The following is a 16,111-nucleotide window of genomic DNA, read 5'->3' as shown; positions in this document are numbered from 1 at the left end:
AACCCGATCCCAATTCCCGATTCCCAATCCCGATCCCGGCGGGGCCGCGGGCTGGGGGCCAACATGGCGGCCCCTGTCCCGCCCCCTGGTCGCCATGGCGACGGGCCGCGCGCCACGGGGCGTGGCCGGGGGCGCGCGGGGCGGGGTCCGATTGGTCCCCCTTCCCCCGCGCGGCTATAAATAACCCGCGCCCGCTGATTGGCCGCGAGGAAAAAATGGTTGCACCACGTGACTCCCCATCTAAAAAAAATTCCAAGATGGCGGAACCCGTCACGGGCTGAGTCCGTCGGTGGCGCGCTCCGCGCCTGGGGAGCCATCGCCGCGCAGCGTCCCCGCCGCGCCCACCGTTCAGGTCAGTACGCGGGGCTCCGTCGCCGCCGAGCCGCGCCGCCTCCGCCGTCGCGCTCGGGCTGCCCGCGGCGCGGGCCCTTTAAGGCCGCTCGCCTCCCCGCCCGGCGGGCTGGCGGCGCGGCGGGGCCGCTCCCGGGGGCCGCTGGTCGCCGCTGCGCCGCGGCCGTGGGAGGGGGAGGTGACGGGCAGCTGGCGCGGCCAATCATAGGCGCCCGCGCGCTGGTGGCGGGCGGATTTGAGCCGCGCGGCGCCGCAGCCCGCGCGCTGATTGGGCGGCGCGCCGGGCGGGGCGGGGCCGCCGCGCGCCATCGGCCCGGCCCGGCCTGGGCGCGGCGGGCGGGGAGGGCGGGGCGCGGGGGGCGTGACGGGCAGCGCCGCCGCCCACTCAGCGCGCGGGACCCGACTTTTTGTGAATGGGGCGGGCGGGGCCGCCACCGCCTGCAGCCCCGCCCCCCGCGCGCTCGCCCCGCCCCTCCCGGGCGGCCGCGGCTCCGCCTCGTCCCCCCGGCGGCGGCGGCGGCGGCGCTCGGTCCGTGCGGGGCGAGGCGAGGCGATGCGGGCAGCGGTGAGTGACCGGCGGGGCAGGCGAGCGAGCGGCGGGCCGCGGGCAGCGCCGCACGGGGGCCCGGCCTCGCGGCTCGGCGGGGCGGGCGCGGCCCTGCGGCGGGGGCGACGCCCGCGGCGGGGCCCTGCGGCGCCCGAGCGGGCCGCGGCCCGGGGTCGGTTCTTCCATCCTGTCCCCCCGCGCGTCCTTCCCTCGTCCTCATGCCGCGAATAACGCGCGACTTGCGGAAAGTTTGCGTCCGGGGCTGCCGGGCTCGGGCCCCGCGGCGCTCGGCTCCTCCTGCAAGAAAAGCCCCAAAATGGCTTTTTCTGTGCCCGGGAGGAGCAAACCGGGGGTGCTGCTCTCGGGGAGCCCGGCCGTGGCAATCCCGGCTCCCAGGCCCAGCGCTGCAGCCTCGCGGGCAGAGCTCCGGTTTTTGGGGGTTCCAGGGGGGACACACCACGTGCGGCTCGGTGAAACCGGGAGGCTCGGCTTGCTCGGGGCGAAACGAAGCAGAAAGAGGCGAGCTCCGGGGCTGGCGAGAGGGAGGGAGGGAGGTGTTGCCCGGCAGCCGCGTGTGGGTTTTGCTGCAGGGATTTATCAGGGGAAAGATGCTGCGCGCTGCCCCCAAAAAAAACGCTGCCCGCCGGGGTGTCGGTGACAGCTCGGCGGGGCTGATGGATTTACATAACAATAAATTGGACGCTGTCAGTGCTGGGCAGCGGCTGGAGGGGAAGGGAACCTGCCCTCGCCTCGAAGCACTTGCGTAATTGTGCTGTGCGCCCACTCCGCGGCAGGGGAAGGCGCTGGGTTTTTGGGGGTTTTGCCTGTCGATAAATTGTTTTGGCGTAAATCGCTGACGGCCCGTACCGGGAGGATTTCGTGTTCCAGCCTTGCCTCATGTTCCGGGCTGGGTTACAGCTCCGCGAACGCTCGCAAGGAGTGGGGATGTATGTGTGTCGGGAAGGTGTGGGTGGATGGAGGGTGTGAAAATGCCTTGTAAAAGCCTGGCGTGGACGGGGCGTGCGGCGGGGCTGTGGCGGCTCCCTGCCGTCCTGCCGCTTCTCTCCCGCCAGGCACCTCCTTTTCCCACAGCCGCATCCCCTTGTGCTCGCAGCGCTGCTCGGAGGCCGGGGAGATGGAGCAAGCGCTGCTCTGGACCACGGCGAGCGAGTAATCCCCCTGGCCGAAGCGTTTGGATTTGCTGGTATTGCGCCCTGTCAATAAATGGGACCCGCGCTGCGTTTATTCCCTGCCCTCAAAGTGCTCCCCGCTCGCTGCCAAATCTACCTGGAGTTAATTATCCGAATCGTGCTTTTTTTTTTTCCCCTTCTTGTTTGTTGTTGTTGTCGTTGCAACGGCAACATTTTTAAAAGCTAAGGAGCTCTGAAGTTTATATAATAATCTGGTTCTTGGCCGGGTTTCCTGGTGGGGTGTTTTGTTTTTTTCTCTGTGCGTGTGTGTAATGCGGTCGGTCGCGGCGCTGAGTTTTAATGGTTTCTGATGTTTCCAGCACCGCTGTTGAGAGTTCTCAGCCTAAAAAGCCGCCGCCGTCGCTCGGCAGCCCTCGCTGGGAAGAGTTGAGGGCATTTGAATTAAAGAAAGCTCAGCTGCTTGTATACAAATATACAGCAATTACAAGGCAACAAAGTTATTGCAGAACCCTGCTGTCGCCATGGCAACACGCTCACTCAATTACATTTGGAAATGTAAAATGCCACCCAGTTAGAGTAAGTTTTAGTGGCTGCAGATTTTCTGGGTAAAGTGAAATGTGGAAGATGCAGCTTTCCAGGATTCTCTGCTTTTTTTTTTTTTTTTCCCTCCATCCTTTTTAGCGTGCGCATCTGACAGATTCCCGGTGTTCGTATTAAGCTGTGCCCTTGGTGGTCTAAACTTAGGGGAAAAAAATATCCTTAAATCTTCACAATTTTAACTTTGCCACCCTGTTTTTATGTTTGTTTGTTTGTTTTGCTTCAGGACTTAGCTTTAGAAAGGAGACAGATTAGAGAGAGCATTTTGGAAATCAGCTCAGAACACCAGAAGAATTTTGTCGTTTGCTCCGCGGGATGGAGGCGTGGAAGGAAGGCATGGGAAAGCTTGTGCACCCTTGGGAGGAGATGTCTGGTGGGCAGCCTGTGTCTGTGTGCTGCCACCTCCTAAAATCTGCTAAATGGACTGTCCTAAAGCAGAGGAGAGCTGCCAGGTGTGAGTTACCAGGTTCTTGAGAAGCCCAGGGAGTTTCCAGGGTGGAGGAGGCACAGGTCCTGGTGTAGGATGCCTGCGGCCTCCATAGTGGAAGTTAGTTTCACTTTCTTGCTTGCCTTTAATGGTGAATCACCAGGAAAATAAAGAAAGGCCAGGTTGGAGAGGGCTTGGAGCAGCCTGGGATAGGGGAAGGTGTCTCTGCCCATAGCAGGGGGGTGGAACTGGGTGGCCTTTAAGTCCCTTTTCACCCAAACCATTCCAAGAGTAGATGAAAACAGCAAGGATAGTTTCTTGCTTAATCTTGCCTGTGCTTATGTTTCACAGGCAATGTCCCAGTAATGCAGAAAAGGTAAAAAACAGCAGTGCAGTAACAGCAGGAAAAGGTAAATACAAGAATGGGGGGTTTTTCTTAAACTGGTAGTGATGTGTTTAGAGACACCTGGGGATTGATGAACTCCTGAGGAAGTTACCTGGTGGCAGGACCTGATAGGAGGTATTTAGGTAGGTGCAGATGGCAGTGGCTTGTCTTGCAGAAACATGTTTTGCCCAAATCTTTAAGGGCTTGAACTCCGGACTGCCTCCTGAGCCCTTGGAGCATCTGGCCTGGGAAGGTTTGCCCGTCCCATGGACCTGTGTTAGCTGAGGGATGATTTCTGGGGGAGGCTTTGCCCAGCTTGTCAGGTTGTTGTGCTTTCAGCACCAGCCTTGTGGTTTGCCCACTCCTGGAGAGCAGAGTGACTGCAGCCCCCGTGGGCAGTGCCTGTGCTTCTCCTGGCCATGCAATCATGGAATGGTTTGGGTTGGAAGGGACCTTGGAGCCCATCCATGGCAGGGACACCTTCCTCTGTCCCAGGCTGCTCCAAGCCCTGTCCAACCTGGCTTTGGGCACTGCCAGGGATACAGGGGCAGCCACAGCTGCTCTGGGACCCTGTGCCAGGGCTGCCCACCCTGCCAGGGGAGATTGCTTCCTCCCATGGGCAGTGGAGCTGCCTGTTTATAGCCTGCTGAAAATCTGGAGTTGAGTCTTCAACCTTAAACCTGTGGGGCTGCAGGGGTGAGAAGCAGGACTTGTTCAAAACAAAGGTTAAAGCTGCCTGTGGGTTTAGCTCAGTTTGCTCTTTTTATCTCTCTTTCAAATGCTTTGTGCTTTCTGGGGAGTAGAAACTTTTTAAAGGCAGCTGAAGATGTATCTGTGATCCAGAAACTTGCTGCAGTGTACCTGGAGCTCGTCCTCGAGGTTCATTTGCAGGTTTCAAATCAGGGGAAGCTGCAGACTGTCTGTACCTGGAGTGCCCAAACACCTTGCAAACCAAGTGTTGAGGCTGACTTGCCCATAAATACATAAGATGGGATAAATCAAATATTTCAGGAGTTTTCCTTCATCTTCCAGGTTCCCTTTGTGCTGGTATCCCACGCTGTGCCTCTGTAGGGTCCCTGTAACCAGCTGTCCCCATGTGCTGTGGGCTAAGTGATGCTCCCCTCCAGGCCTTGAGAACTTGAGTGCTCCCTGCCCAGCTGTGCCAGCTTAACCTTGGGTTAAAACACTTCTTTGGTGTCCTCCTCTTTGGCATTGTGTATTTGTATTTATATGTAAAGCAAATATGAACCCCCAGCTCTTGGGACTGTGTTTCACTGGTCTTGTACCCGTGGTTGAGTATGCACAAAGGAGTTTATTTGCTCAGTGGGATCTGTTGCTGGCCTGTTTCAAATGGCAGAGCTTGTCCCAAACCACAAGGAAATATTAATTGAACATTTTATTGGGGCACTGGTAATGACATTTGTTAAATATTTGCCAAGTATTCTTCTTGCTGGCTTCTTCAGTGGTGTCACATTCTACTTCACTGCTCTGCCAGTTCACCTTTAGCTTGTTTCCAGTTTTCCCATCGCTTTTCCATCCTCTTTTTCAATCCTGCTAACAAGTCTACATGGGTTTAGATTTTATCAGAGTCCTGCTGGAACCCCTTGAGCTTGTGCTTTTGTAAGGATGTGTTTCAGTGGGCAGAGAAGCCAATGGGATTTGTCCTGTCACTGAATTTACAATTGCATTTCAGTTTTGAGCCCCCTTCCATTTACCTTTGCTTCCAGCTTCCCCAGCCCAAGCATGCCAGTGCTCCACTGCCATGCAAGGAAACAGAGCAGTGCAAGGTTCCCCTCACTTGCTGAGCTTGGGGAAAAAAAAAAAAAAAAAACAACATAAAAACGTGTGTTTGCCTCAAATAGCTGAAGCTGACAAACAGCAGAAACACTAATGCTGTCTGCCTTAGTGATTAGAAATATGGCAATATTGGTAACCAGTAAAAGGGGGAAACAGTCTTTTAATCTTGTAAAATACTAAAGTAAAAGCTGTGTATGGTGGGGGAGGAAATAGCTGTTAGCGTTTTGGGTCGATGTAGGTTGTCTCAAATATATAATATATATATTTTTTAGATGTATTTGAGGCAACCTAAATCACCCCACAATGCCTATATATATATATAAATATGAATATATATAAAAATATAAAAATAAATAAATTTTTATATGTATTTGAGGCAATCTAAATCGCCCCAAAATGCCTATATATATATGAATATATATAAAAATAAACAAATAAATAAATATGTATTTTTTAGATGTATTTGAGGCAACCTAAATCACCCCAAAATGCCTATATATATAGAATATATAAAAATATAAATATATAAAAATAAATAAATAAATTTTTATATGTATTTGAGGCAATCTAAATCGCCCCAAAATGCCTATATTTAAATATGAATATATATAAATATATAAATAAACAAATAATTTTTAATATGTTTTTGAGGCAACCTGAATTGCCCCACAATGCCTATATATATGAATATATATAAATATATATATATATAAATAAATAAACATATGTATATTTTTAATATGTTTTTGAGGCAACCTAAATCACCCCAAAATGCCTATATATATTGAATATAAATATATAAAAATAAATAAATTTTTATATGTATTTGAGGCAATCTAAATCGCCCCAAAATGCCTATATATATTGAATATAAATATATAAAAATAAATAAATTTTTATATGTATTTGAGGCAATCTAAATCGCCCCAAAATGCCTATATATATATGAATATATATAAATACATAAATAAACAAATAATTTTTAATATGTTTTTGAGGCAACCTAAATCACCCCAAGATGCCTATATATATGAATAAATATAAATAAATAAATAAATGTATATTTTTAATATGTTTTTGAGGCAACCTAAATCACCCCAAGATGCCTATAGATATGAATATATATAAATATATATAAATTACCAAACAAATATATATATATATATATATGTGTGTGTGTGTATATATATACACATATATGTACATACATACATATATATATATATATATATATATATATATATATATAGCCTATATTGGATCTTTGGATGAGGGAACTCCTCAGAGCCCTCCTGTAATTAATGCCACTACTTGCATTTTGATTGTGTTATGCACAAGGCCCAAGTGGGCCAGGTTTACTTTCTCCTGCAGTGGACCGTGTTGATAAGGCAATATATAACAGATGATTCATGAAAGTGCTGCTTGTCATTGCCAGGGCTGCTTGAATAGCGAGCAGATTTTGGGCAATGCTTCTTCACCGGAAAGATTTGGGCAGTTTAAACTGAGAGGAGGAGGAGGAGGAGAGAAAAATCTGCGCTGTATTTCTGGCTGTCTTAAAGGAGCTGCCTCAGAGCGTTTAGGAGAAGTTGGTGCGGGGAGAATGGGTGAAATAAAGGGGGGTAGAGAAGCAGGAAAGCACACGGAGGTTGCATAATGATGTTGAAAAAGGGAACAATTAGAAAAGGGCTGTAAAATCTCTTGGAAAGCTTCTGTGGTTTTCCCTTTGCAAGGAATTGCAGCTTGGCCTTCCCCTCTGAAAATTCAGGCGTTCGTTACTGGGCACATCGTGATCAGGTCCATGTTTTTCAGCTCATTTTGTGCTGGATATTACCTCAGAGAAGTTTGATTAAAATGTGCCTCCAAGAGCAGAGGAATGTGTGTTGGCTCGTGGGCCTGGACACACTCAGCCCTCTGCCCCCCTCATCAGTGGCTGAACCTTTGTTCATCACACAAGCAGCATTTAAACACCAAAAAGCTGCAATTTGAAAACTGGATCTTTGGCTCATGAGAATCCTTTTTTAGTTTGGCCAAAATTAGGTTATCTTAATTTAGTTTGGTTTTCTAATAACAAGCCAGTTATTTCATCTATCTGTGTATCTACTGGAAGAAGAATTGTGTTTCAGGGGGTTTATTTTCTGCCATCACAGGATAAAATAACATTCAAGGGCTGAGCATCCCAGCCTGGGTTTTGGCAGCACAGCAGTGTGTTGTTTTAAATGTCTTTTTAAGCGTGTCACTCCTTCATTCCGGGGAGCAGTGACATCCAGCTGAACTGAACTCCATGTATCTTTCATGAGCAGTGAAAAACCCTGATATTTCACACGTAGGAAATAATTCACTTTATTAATTTTTTTCTGGAGAAGTGGTGCTTTAATGAGGTGTCTGTCAGCGAGACTTAATTACAGTTAAATTCTGGGAGCATTAGTACACTGTGTCTTGTTCCCTGTGAAATGAACTTCCATTTGTCACGTGAGCGTTGGTTTGCTGATAGAATTTGTGTTAACTCCACTTGGAGGAATAGCAGTTACTCATAACTGGGCTGTCACATCCTTCTCCTGCCTGGATTTTCCCGATGTGCTCCAGGAACAGCTTATGTTGCTTTTGCTCAGGGAAAATCATGCTCAGGTTGGTTTTGGGGTCGTGTTGACAAAATTTCTTCTCCAAGAAAAGGGTCCTCAAAATTTCACCTCCAAGAAAAAGGTCTTCAACGTGAGCCTGAAATAAGGAATTCATCCTAGTGTGTGTGCTGTTCCCAAGAGATTTTCAGGAGTGTTTTTCAAGGCATTTGGAAGGTTACATTTCCCCCCATGGGAGCTACAGTTACCTAGTTCTTGTTACTGCTCCTGGTGGATTCTGGTAAAATCCTCAATGCAGGTGGTTCTCCTGGAGAGCCAAAAACATGGATACCTTTTACTGCAGGTCCGTGTGCGAGTGGAATGGTGAGGTTTGCTTCTCTGCTCAAATAATGTGTGCAAGAGTGAGGAAAAATTGCATTTTTCACACCTTTATAACAACGTTATGGTGCAGTTTGAATGTGGTTTGTGCTGCTGGAGCATCTTCAGGGGCAGGGAAGGAAACAGACCTGGCTGGGTTAATGGCTGGACTCGATGGTCCTAGAGGTTTTTTCCTACCTTAATAATTCCATGAATGTGGGCAGGGTCTCTGCTGGGTTGTCTTTGCTCCCTGTGCAAAGCACTTCTTCCTCACTACCTGATGCATGGGAAAAAAATGAATAAAATAAATTACTCTCCATGTGGATGCTGTTGTGCATTTCTCCTAACCATGACAGATTTCCTGTTTGAGTCAAATAGGCTTTGGTTGGGAGCAAATGTTCTTTACTTATTTATTTCCACAAGTGATACCTGCTGTCAGATCCTGGTGGAGGCTGAAGGATACATTTGAGTCAGGACTGCCTCTCACAAGATATTGACCTGGAAGCATGATCAAAGGAGGAGGGAGAGGACTAGAAAGGAGTATTTATTCTGATTGTACATGGTAGGTACCTGCTGCTTCCTTGGGGGCTGTGTTTGCTTCTCCTTGTCAGGCTTTTCTTCATCCCCTTGCTCATCCCTCTTCAGCCTCGGATGGAAGCTTTGAGGATGGGCTTAATCATAACAGTGAATGAAATATTTAACATTAGGCAAAACACTTCCTGCTTGAAGCTTTGCAAAAACCACCAGCTTGTGACAGGGAAAAGCAGTCTGAGGCTTTGGGTTATAAATTATCAAACCTGCAGAAAAGCTGGAGACTTCTGGGTCAGTGGGCAAAAAGGCTTGATGTGATTTCAGGGCACAGTGTGGCTCTGTCACTGGCTGCTTTGTGCCTTGGAGAAGATGGCCTTGTCATTGCAGTCTTGTTCTGTGAGCTGTTGAGAGTAGAAAAGACTTTTACTGTGCAATTTTCTGAGCCACCCCTGCAGATTTTGGGTGGATTTACACAGATTACACGGTTTTGTTCCTCTCAGTTGCTGTGTCTGGGTGTCACTTACTGCTGTTGCCTCTGCCAGGTTGTGTTCTGTCAACAGAAAAAGCTGATGGTGATACCTGCTGGATTTGATTCCCTTATTCTATAATTGCACTGAAACAACAAGGCATAGTCAAAAGGAGGCAAGTATTAGTGTTTAGAACATGGAAACCACCTCTGGCTCCTGAAAGCTGATGATAAAGCTGGGCAGGAGCCTCACTTTGTACACTGGGGCACTTCTCCTTGTCTGTGTTGGTGGTTAATGGCTCGATGCAGCACCTGGTGAAGCCAGCAGGGATCTCCCCTTTGCCTTGAGCTGGCTGTGAGCAGTGACCCCAAACTGCAGACATTCATGGGCGCCTGCAAGGGGCAAGCTCTGGGTTCTCTGTCCGGACATTTGGGGTGGACATCAGGAGGAATTTCCTCCCTGAAAGAGCTGTGGAAGGAGCTGCCCAGGGAGTGGCAGAGTCACCGTGCCTTGTGCCACTGGTGTGTGCAGCTGGGAGAGTCCCCAGGGAGCGACACCAGCCTCGAGTGGCCACCAAAGCCCCCCGAGTGTCCTGCTGACAGCATCAGAGCCACAGCTGAATTCTGTTTGGCGCTGAAAGTGTGCTGCTTCTGGGCTTTGCTCTAAAAATGCTGGGCTAAAAATAAACTGCTGTGCAGGGATGCTGGAAGCAGGGGAGCAAATGGAGAACTTGAGCACAGAACAACAGAAGGCTTGGCTGGCTGCAGGGATGGGATCCTGGGGCAGCAGCCAGGCCAAGGCAGGACAATTCTTCTGCCCAGGGGAATGAATGATTCCCTCCCTGGGAAGGGGAGGAGGAAGTGAGGGAGCTGAGAGTGGCAGGTAGACATTGAACTCTTGTGCCCGCCCCACTTCAAAGGGAGCGGGCCATAAAAGCCCCAGCAGCGGTTGGGTGAGGAAAATTGCACCTCAGATATGAAATCCTGCCCTGCAACAGCCCAGCCAGGCTGGCCTCGTGCAGGTCCTCTCAGAAACGGGAGTTTGGGCTGCTCAGACAGTGCAGCAAAAAAAAACCCCACTCGTGTTTAATGGGGTGTTCAGCTTATTTAAAATGGCAGCAAACCTGAGCTGGGCAGGAATGAGAGCATCTCCTTGCAGCAGGCTTGTCACCCTCCTGGGACAGGGATTCCCATGCCTGCATCTTCCCAAGTGCTACTATGAATGATATTCCCTACATTCTTTCCTTAGCTGGAAGGAGCTGATCAGACCCCGAGGTTGGGAGTCATGCTGGAAGCTCAGAGATAGCTCAGGCTTCAGCTCTTGGCATCTCTCTTCCCTCTTCCTGAGGGTATTCCTGGAGTGGGATGCCCCAGTCCAAGGAGCTGGATATGGATATTTAGTCCTCCTTGCTGCCTTTTTGCTCCAGTAGGAAAAATCTTCAGTGCCTGCATTCGCTGGTGGAATGTCTAAGAGGAGCAGCTTAGGCTGTATTTAAATAAATAAAAAAAAAAAAGCAGCATATTTTTGGCAATAATTTAGACTTTTGCTGTAAACTGTCTACATTCCCTGGGGGATGAGGTCTCCTTTTGAGAAAATCTGTTCTGGATTCAGCATGTTTGACAATTTCTTTGTGTGACTACCTTCAGGTTTTTGTTTTGGTGGGGTAAATGAGCACAATAATGTGTGTGTGCTTCTAAGTGCTCAGCTTGAGGGGTTTATTTCTAATTTTTTTTTTCTTTAAAATATCAAAGCCCTCTCTTCAGGATACCAGGACTGACAAGGTTTGCGTTCCAGTATTGCAACACAAGGTGTTCTCTGTTTCAGACTGTAAATATTTATCTCTTGTCAAAGCAGAGCAGTTACTATTGGGAACTGATCTGGCATGTGAAAAGGTTTTCCTTAAGGAATTTGTTTCCTTTTATTTACAGCGTTATCGTATATTTAAATTCCAGGGCCTCAGCATATAGCTCTGAGGCTCCTTCCCAGCACTGGCAGCTACAATGGGAATGATGGGGATGGGAATAAGGGAGTTCTGAGCACAGGCTGGAGCCAGAGCATGGCTGTGTGTCCTGGTATTCTCCTGCAGGGCAGTGCTGGGGCTGGCTGTGATGGATGGAAGGGGCACGGACTGAGCTCAGCTCTTCCCTCTTCTCCTGGATCAGCCCCTCTCAGCCCTGTCCACGTCTCTGCTCTCCTCCTGCCAGCAATCCTGCTTTGTCATAACCTTCCTGCTGCCCTGGGAGCCCTCTCCAGCCACCTCCTGTTGGATTGCTCTCTGCTGTGCTTGCCACAGGTCTGGGGATGGTCCTGACGCCTCCCTGCAGGTCCTGCTCCTGGATGGAGCCTGCTCTCGTCTCCCTGCAGCGCCTGGCGTGGCTGGGGAAATCGTTCCTGTTGTGTTGTGCCACACGTGGGAGGCTTATTCAGCCTGCACAGGTCTGGGGTTTATTTTTTTACATCTCCCCAGCTTCTGTACATGCTTGTTTTTTGATGCTGGTGGTTGCTTGACGTTCTGGGTAGTCTTGCCTGTGTGCTGGAGTCTGGGAGGAGCAGCCAAGGGCTGTCGAGGAGGGCTGCAGGCTGTGCTGTTTTCCCTCTCTCAGGGAACAGCCTCATGCAGTGGAATGGGTGATTGAGGCTGGGCTCAGCCCCTGCCGTGGCAGGGCAGAGCTGCTTTTGCTTTTGTTTAGCAACGTGCAAAATGCATACCTCAGACCAGAGCCAGCGCTGGCCTTTGAGCTCATCTCGCTGATTCAGAGCTGGTAGGCAGATAAAATGGAGTGAAAATAAGAAATGCTTTCTTTGCCTCTGGTGTTTGAATATACAGCTATTTGTTTCACACGTATAGATATCCATGAGAACAAATCATGGCTGTATTTAATGTTTTCATGCCTCTGTGTTTCTGCCTGGTGTGTCTGTCCAAACCCCAAGGACAACAGATGGATGTCCAGGGAATGCCTTTATCATCGCTATCAGGTCACATCAGCTTCAGTCCTTGCTCTGTAATCTGTCTCCAGGGATGCACACTCAATACACCCTTTCTTTTTCTCCTCCCTGACACCTCGTGTGAAATTTGCAGTTTGTGGCTTCGGGGCAGCAAGCCCTGTCCTGGTTTGGGGAAGGGTTTGTGACTGCGACTGGATGGATGCAGCTTTTCCAGGCTTTATGTGGAGGTTTTAACAGCACTTCCAAATCAGACTGCTAAAAGGTAAATGGCCAAAGTTATTCATAAACACTGTGATAGTCAGAGTGGAGACTGAATAGAAAGCTTTGTTCAGGATTTCCTGGAGTGAGAAGTGAAGCTGTCTTGGTCAAAGGGAGCTGCTCTGTGTGGATTCAGTGCCGGCCTTATCTCTCTTGTTTAATGTGATATATTTGAGCAGAATCAAAGTTGGTTCTGAGTGTTACTGGCAGAAATGGCAGCCTATTTGCATATTTACTGGCTTCTGGGAGCCTAGATATGTCAGCAGCCTCTGCTCCTTTTCACTCGATCTTATCTCCCCATTCCATTTCAGGAAAGAATTCCTGCAATCTCCTTGCCCCCGCCCCAGCCCTGAAGTGTGCTTTGCATGCCGAGCGCTCTGAGCTCATGGGACTCTGTTTGCCTGGATGTAAAGCTGGTGCTGAGGTGTGGATGTTCAGCTGCCTGACATCCCCAGGAGGTGTTGGTCTGGCTGGGGCTGTGCACGGTTTCCCTCGGGAAGGGGCTGGAGGTGCCTGCAGGCATTGCCTATCAGGCCATTTTCCCCCCTCTGCTGTAACGTAGCTTATTAGTCATTATGTTCATAGAAACACAGAATCGTTTAGGTGGGAAAGTTCTGTGAGATCATCAAATCCAACAGTTTCCCCAGCACTGCCATTAACCCATGTCCTAAGTGCCACATCCACGTGGCTTTTAAACCCCAGGGATGGGGACTCCACCACTGCTCAAGGACTGACAACTCTCTCCACGCAGAAATGTTTCTAAATATCCAACATTAACCTCCCCCATCAACAACCTGAGGCTGTTTCCTCCTGTCCTGTCACTTGTTACCAGGGGGAAAAGACCAACCCCAGCTCAGTAGAACCTCCTGTCAGGTACAAGATGGATCCACACTAAGGCTTACACACAGAGTCTTTGGATTTGTGTTGTTCTCCCCTTGTATTCTTTCCCGTTCATTTCTTTCAGAGTATCCCAAGCAGCAGGTGGTGAGGTGGATGAGGTGAGAGGAGATTTCTGCAGAGCTTTGGTGACTAATGGCAGCTTATCTTGAAAGCCCAGCAATTCCTCTTGCTGCAGAAGCTGGAGCTGTTAGCCAGAATTTCCAGGAAGAGGTTTAGGAGCATGCAAAGGTGCAAAACCCCAAGCTCCAGGAAAGGCCCCGAAGGTTGGGCTTTGATGTTTTTAAAGGCTGAAGAGGGACAAAAGCAGCTGGAAATTACTTTGCTTCATTCCCACCCCGAAAGAGGTGGGGTTTGGATGAGATGGCCTTTCCAAGCCAAACCATTCTGGGATTCCATGATTCCATTGGGACTGGGGTCTGGCTGCTTGGGAAGGGGCAGTGTTTTGGTATCATTATTGGCATTCAGTGCCAATGATACCAAATAACACCAATAATAATGACACCCACTAATACCAATAACTCAGTGCCAGACAGGAGGGATAAAACATGCAGAAATGTAAACTTTGGAGCCTGTGATAAGGTCCCAGAGCTTTTGTGGGTGAGGATGTGCTGTGCCAATGAGCTGGGCACCAGCCAGGGTGGAGGGTGCCCACCTGAGCTCTGCCCACATTCCTGCACTGTGGGATGGAAAGCTCAGCCTGGGAATGGGGTGAAGCACAGAGTTATGGGATACAGGGGGACAGCAGTGACATGGGATGTCCTCAAACAAAATAGTGCTTCTGGAGGTGGGCAGTGTTGGAGGAGTAACTGAGGCGTGGAAAAAATGTAATAAACACTGAGTTGAAGTGGTTCCTCTGGAGAGAGAGTGACTGACTGGATGAAGCTCTGTGAGCAGGGGTGGAGAGGGGCTGTCTTGGTTTGGAAAGACAGGAGTCTGCTGAGGAAGGCAGGAGCCTCCCCTGAAATGGAGAATGTAAACCCTCCCCACCCCTCCCAATTGATATGAATCTTAAATTAAGAGGCTCTCAGGCAAAAATATGGGAGCAGGAAAGAACAGTTCTTTAATAGGGAAGGGAAATAAAAGGATAAAATAAACAATGCAGTACACTAGAACAACAGTGACAGAGTCAGAACCCAGCCTGACACCCTGTGGGTCAGGGGGTTGGTGGCAGTCCCATTGGAAATGTGGCTGCAGCCCTCCTGCAGTGTCAGGGGTGGTTCTGTTGGAGCAGGGGGACCTGTAGAGAAGGATGGATTCTTCCTCTGAAGATCCAGTGGAAGGAGAGGCAGCTGCTGTTCCTCTGGGGAATCCCGTGGAGAAAGCCGTGCTGGTGTCTCAAACACCTCTGGATTATATCTGGGTAGCAATGCTTGGCTCCTCCCTCTGGGCTCACATCTCCCAATGGGATGTTCTAGTTCTTATCAGCCATGCAGTGACATTCAATAGTCTGTTATCAGCAGTGTCCCCTCCTGAGGGAGGTGTGAATGTGGTCACTCAAAGAGAGAGATAAAGCAAACTGCCCACCTGACAAAGGTGATCTGCCACACAGATGGGAATGGAAAACATCTTGCATTGCAATCTTCAGCAGGGACCCACCCCTGGCTCCTGCTTGGGCCGCCAGGTGATCCCAGGCAGCCTCTGGAGCAGGGGGACAGTGCAGGGGAGCTCTGCATGGCACCGTGAGGCTCCTGGCTGGTTTGGTGTGCTGGCAGAGGCCGTGCTGCAGATGAGATCTGTGCCTGTGTCACTGTTTTAGAGCAGAGGGCTGAGTGTCCACTGCACGGTGATGCAATGTGTTTGTGGAGACCTTGGGGCCATGTCTCTTTCTTTCCCAGAGCATGGCAAAGGTCAGCACTGCCAAAGCCACGGGGGCAGTAGGTGGGAATGGCAGCCAGGTTAACACGGGGCACTGCAGAGCAGTGCGAAGCTTCTGGGTCCAAGTGGCCCTTCCAGAAAATACTTGAGGAAATGGAAATGTCTCACCAGACCAAAGAACTGCACAAGTTGTGTGGCAGGCTTGCTTGAGTGTTCAGGCCAAATTATTTTCTCTTGGTAATCAGATAGCATTCAATTAAAACAAAAAAAAAGAGAGAGAGAGAGAGAGAACTAGGCTGACCTTAAACAATGTTTGTTCTTTAAAAAAAAGTCAATATTCTTTTTCCAAGTTAATGAAAGTAATTAACAGTGATTGATGACACATGTACTCAGCTATTTTATGCTGGGAGACCAGATGGGTTATGCACAGCTAGTGACCAGTAATTCTGATTCTTTGTCAGAAGGAACAAGAAGTTCAGATGTGGCTGGAACAGCTCAAGTATGTGAAGAGAAAAGGTAAATGTTTTTCTCTGTGCCTTTGCCTACCTGAGGAGCTGAAAAACAACCCCAGTAAAGAATTGCTTTCAGCCAGTGAGGTGAGCTCCCTATCTGCTGGCCACACAGCCTCTTCCTGCCACTGAAAATGTTGTTGGGGGGATTCTGGTTTAAAAGTAGTGTGGAATTATGGAATTACAGAAGGGTTTGGGTCAGAAGGGACCTGAAAGACCATCTAGTTCCACCCCCCTGCCGCAGGCAGGGCTGCCCCTCGCTGGTTCAGGTTCCAACCTGGCCTCAAATATTCCATTTTTAATCACTTCTCAGTCAGGCGTGTGAAAGGAGTTTTGATTTTTCTGCTCCTGAGTTGTGTGTGTGCAGTGAGGGTGACCTGCAGGCAGGGATGAAGAAACAGGATAAACTCCCAGTCTGCATTCACCTTCTGTCGAGCACTACTTCCAGCTATCTGATTTGGACTCCTTCAAAGGTGGAAACAGTAGGATGAGGGAAA

The 16,111-nt window shown here is 49.4% G+C and overlaps 1 protein-coding gene across 5 annotated transcripts in view; it reads left to right on the top strand.

The window, feature by feature from the left end:
* Window positions 1–265: 265 nt before the first annotated feature.
* The window catches only part of HDAC4 (histone deacetylase 4), a 181,566-nt gene continuing 165,720 nt past the window's right edge, over window positions 266–16,111 (top strand). For 4 of the 5 annotated variants that reach the window (XM_058027487.1, XM_058027485.1, XM_058027486.1 and 1 more), the window contains exon 1: window positions 266–352. The gene's annotated coding sequence lies outside the window, so the exon portion shown is untranslated. Of the gene's footprint in view, window positions 353–835; window positions 917–16,111 lie in introns of those variants that run through there. The other variant, XM_058027484.1, reaches the window with a different exon arrangement.

The sequence above is a fragment of the Melospiza georgiana genome, chromosome 7, assembly GCF_028018845.1.
Source record: "Melospiza georgiana isolate bMelGeo1 chromosome 7, bMelGeo1.pri, whole genome shotgun sequence".
NCBI lineage: Eukaryota > Metazoa > Chordata > Aves > Passeriformes > Passerellidae > Melospiza > Melospiza georgiana.
The sequence above is the reverse complement of the archived record's forward strand: the minus strand, read 5'-3'. Positions and strand labels throughout refer to the sequence as shown.